Below are 4999 nucleotides of genomic sequence, written 5' to 3' on the forward strand. Positions count from 1 at the left end.
GGGGTGCTGGGGCGGCCGCCGGGGGGCGCGGGGCGAGCACGGCTGCCGGGCGCAGTGCCGCTCCAAGGGTTTGAAGGCGACCGGGAGTGGGGCGTGGGGGAAGGTGGTAGGGCTCCGGATGCCCAGCCAGACTAAGGAGCAGTGAGACAACCCGGGTGAGATCCAGAGGACGAAGGCGGAGTCACTAAGGACACGACTTTAGGTAGAAGGGGACCTGGGATGCCAGAGAGGGTGTGGAGTGCTTCTTCCACTCCCCTCCAAATTGTCCTTTGTTGCTCTGGAGCTGATGGTCCCAGCCCCGCAAGAGGGTGAGTTTCCCAAAATACCCTCAAAACACCCAGCAAGCCCATCCAGCTGCACTTAAGTACCCCAGCCACGGACAGTGCCCAACGGGACCACCAGGCTTTTAAGGTTGGCCGTCAAAGAAATAAACATTCGAAATATGTCATCTGGCCCACACAAAGCCGGGTGTCAAAGAGAAAGAGGTTCTCCAACTGCCTCTTGCAAAGGATCCTCACAAAAGACATCAGACTGACAGCATGTCTGGCTGTGCCCTTTCAGGATAAGGAACTGCATAAGTGTGTGAGAGAAAGGCACTGGAGCACAAGGTGTGTCTCTTCCCCCTGTATTTAAACCTAAATTAATTTCACTGGAAGGAAATATCATGCAGATTTTTTTAAAAGTCTATTTCACGCTCCCAGCAGGGTAATCAGTTCTTTGAATCCTGAAGCAACAGAAAACTGTGAAATCTGAACAGAAATTGTTAGATCAAAGGAAAAAGCAAACATTAAAGGAATGAAAGTGCTCTCATTATGTAGCAAAGTGGAAAGTGTTCACATTGGGGAAGTTCAAATTTTAAAAATGTGGTTAAAAGGACATAGTCAGTTTAAAAATTATCAGGAGTGACACAGGCACCGCAGCCAGTCCTCGGGGGTCCACATCAACGAAGCACCTAACATACAGTGAATAATAAATGCTGAAGAATCACAATATTGCACCCAAGTCACACTTTGTAGTCGCTTTAAACTATTTTTTAAAAATTCCCTCCAGGATACCATCCCCGTGTGTCTTCCCCAAAAGGCTCATTTTTTAAAAAATGCAGCTTGGTGACTAGTTGAGGTCTCACGAGCACTCTCCAGTCCCACTGGACTGAGTTTTCCTGACTTTCCTCTATCGGAACTTGAAACATCCCCACCTGGTAAAAAAGACCCAAGCACGCTTACCCACCCACCAATTTTCTTCTTTTTGTGCAACAGAGCCTTGAGGCAGCCTGATTGGAGCCCGCCAGGGGCCTGTGGCTCATCACAACCTTGACTTCTGTATCAGAATGGGACTTCCTGTTTTCCAAGAGTTCTGATCAAAGGCAACACCTACTTGTTTGACAAGTAATCTATGTATATCCTGCCAGATCTTTAGATGCACCACTATCTGACTTGGCTATGTCACCTAGTTGTCATCACCTGGGCTTTGAAGACGACAACATCTAGCTGGGTTCAAACTGTGGTTCTGCCACTTATTGGCTACATGACCTTGAGCGAAATGCTTTCATACACTGAGCCTTAGTTTCTCCACGTGCAACCAAAGTCCTGCTAACATAGGGTGTTGTGGAGATTAAATGAGATGCTACGTGAAAAGCCACAGCGTACCTGACATAAAGTTCACACTCTGTAAGGGATTGTAAATTGTTCACTTAAAAGATCGAATCTACAATGTGAACAATTTTTGCTTTCCCATGGCCTCTGGAGGTAACTAATCCGCAGTGACTTGTTCCACAAGGGGAAATGTCTAATCTTTGGCCCAAGGTTAATACCTTTCTTGTCCCAAACTGAGCAACAGGTTTCATTCCTTATCTCAGAAGTCTCACAAAGGGATATCAAAGTCTCTTTCTGCAGTTTGAATAATATCTACCTTCATAGAGCTTTATGGTCCTTGGTTAGAGAAAGTAAATCATGGCCCTATGAAGTAGATGATTTTGATTACCCCAAATTGACAGATGAAGGGACCGAGGGGTACTGGCAGTGGAGGCACCACTCCAGGGTACCCTGTGCTTTACAGAAGTAGAATAAGAGGGAGCCTAATTTTTCCCCACTGGGTCCACAGGCCAGAAGAAGGATACGAAAACAACAAACATACTTGCTGAGTGGAAATGGGACGACTGGGAAGGCTGAGCTGGTTGGTAGGAGATGGATGTTAGCTCTGAAACCCATTACTGTGAAGAACACATGAAAAGCTGCAGGTTCAGAGCTAAACTCTGAAAGCTGACCAGTAATTTGGATTGTGAACGCCATAACCAATGGAGAAAACGTAGCAGGCGTGATGGTTGCCTATCATTCTTCTTAGATCCAGAGGCCTAAAGTTCCTGCTGTTCCTTGCACATGCTTACAATCAGAAAATGAGCAGGAGGTGGCTGAAAAAAGATGCTAATCCCCTCCTCAGGAGGCTCAGGGACCTGCCTGTGGCACTTCCAGAGCATTTCTCCAAATGAAACAATAAGAAAATTAGTTTATGTATTTTATTCATTCGTGCATGGCACTGATTCTGGGTGACGTCTATTTACCAGGAGAAAAGGGAATATGGGGGCTACCAAGATCTTAGGTCTGTTTGAAAAGTAGGATTTAAAAAAAATTTTTTTTGACATTTCTACCTTCTTCCTTCAAATATGAAAAGACTTGCAGGACAAAAGAAGTTTTGTTGATAATTTGGCCTATTTAGGAGTAAAAACTGCCGTTTTACCTTAACTTTCATGCTAATTGAACATTTAAAGCGTTCCCACATTCCATTTCCAAACATATTTCCCATTCTCCCCTTCACAAATGCAACCCCTTCTCACTGTGCCCATACCACCTGGGGCTGGCAGCACCAGCCTTTCCCCACGTCCTCTCTGCTGGGCATCTTCCATATCATGAAAGGTCAAGTGCAATGCACCTTCCTGGAGAGTCTTCCGTGACGGCCAAGCCAGAAGCCAGTTGTCCTGTTTGATTTCCTCTAGTCCTTTCTCTGTACCTCCCAAATGGCAGATTCTCTGTCTTAATGGTAACTTTGGAACATATTTTATCTCCCTACTCCATTAAAAGCTTCCAGAACACAGGACCCTGTCTGTCCAGCTTTGAATTCCCTACCACGATTTGCACACCATAGGTGCTCAGTAGATATCCACTGAGTAACCAAGTAAACCAAGGAACACATGACTCCATAAATGGTCCTCAAGGACACCCATGACATGTCACACCAGTAGCTGTGGCCACTGAGCAACAAGAGGATGAGTAATACATCTGGAGCACAGAAAGAAGTTGATGTGTGCGTCACAACACTCTTGCTGTGAACAAGAAACACTGAAATGGTGAAAACCTAAGAATAAAATTTTGATGGCATAAATGTTTGCAGTCCCCACCCCCATCACCGGCTGTTACAACTCATGTAATTTATTGTTTACAGAGTAGCTCTTATGTTACTGTAATTTGTTTATTTTTGTTGTACTGTTCCTTTGAAGTTTAAAGGCAGACATGAAAACACCGCAGGGTGAATGTGGCTGCCGTGGTTGGTGCTCGGCTCCCACGTTTCTGGCACCCTGGGGTGTTTGTGAAGGTCATTCCTGTTCTCAGTGCTAAACACAGAATGAAACATTCCTTACTTTCAACATTAATCCAGTGGTCTGCATTCACGGGAGACCAGTGGGGCTATCTGTCAACTCGCTCTAAATATTTTATGGCAAATACTCTAGGCTGAAAATTGGTCTTTTTGGCCATCAATTTCTCAACATCGATACACTCTTTGTGGTAGTGAGAAATATCCCCCTTTGTAGTTTAAGCCCTGTTTCTAAATACAAAGCTCCCTAGTCCTGTTAAAGAGAAAACGTTGGCTCCTGGGGTAATGTCAGGCATAACTAGAGGTGGAAGCTGAGACACATTCCATTTCTCTAGAAGAGGCACCCAGGGTGAGGTGCCCCAGCAGGCAGCTCAGATGCTGCGGAGCAGGCCTGCCTCTGAACAAAAGCAGTCCATACCTGGGGTGCAGACAAAGGGAGGCCGCCTCAGCTACCCAATTCCCAGTTCACAATCGCCTGCTGCTGGGGACCCCTAGTGGCGACATATGCAGCAAGCACAGGTGTTCCTGAATCTCTTCACTGAAGTAGGAAGGGGCCTGCCAGGGGTATAGCCCTGAGTTTCCTATTTGGCCACTTAACATGCGCGAGGGTCAGATACCGACATGCGCACACTTGTGTCATGCTGTCAGCTAGAGAGAGACTTGAAAGAGAGAGAGAGAGAGAGAGAGAGAGAGAGAGAGAGAGAGAGAGAGAGAGAGAGAGAGAGAGAGAGAGAGAGATACAGAAATGAGGGCGTTTCTTTCTTTCTGAAGAAAATCCGAGTTCAGAGACTTAGGGTAGACTTTAGAAATTCACTGACTATGCTTTCTTTGGCATATTGCATCTTCTGGCTTTGTTCCTTGACATTTTAGATTTAAAATCTTCTGCCCTCAATGTTGTAAGAGAAATCTAGGATAAACTGAAGTGAAGAGAGTTCTAAGTCTGCTCTGAGCGAAAGTGTGCAGTGAGTTGGTTTATCATGTCTTCTGGAGTATGGCTTTATGCTCTTTTACTATCAAAATTTGCTTTCACATCAGTAGCCAACGAATTTATTCTCTGTTGTTTATTCATTTATGCATTCACGAATTCACTCTGTAATGTCTACTGAGCACTACGTATCAGGAAGTTTACTGGGTCTGGGGGAAAAAGATATGAGGAAACTATATGCTCGCCCTGGGCATCCTACAGTATGAGTCCTTCCACCCTCCCCGGGACACTTACATTTCAGCTGGGACAAGGTACAGAAATTATCTCTAATTGGAAATTACAGGCAGATATTATCCATGTATCAACTTTCTTTCAGCAGATTTTTTTTTTAAAAAAAACAAAACCTCAAAAAAATCAAGCCTCAAGATCTATTTCCAGACAACTGGCATTTTCTCATCCACAGTTTGTCAGCTCAGGGAACCAAGCACA

The sequence above is a fragment of the Rhinolophus ferrumequinum genome, chromosome 20 (genome assembly GCF_004115265.2).
Source record: "Rhinolophus ferrumequinum isolate MPI-CBG mRhiFer1 chromosome 20, mRhiFer1_v1.p, whole genome shotgun sequence".
Classification (NCBI taxonomy): Eukaryota; Metazoa; Chordata; class Mammalia; order Chiroptera; family Rhinolophidae; genus Rhinolophus; species Rhinolophus ferrumequinum.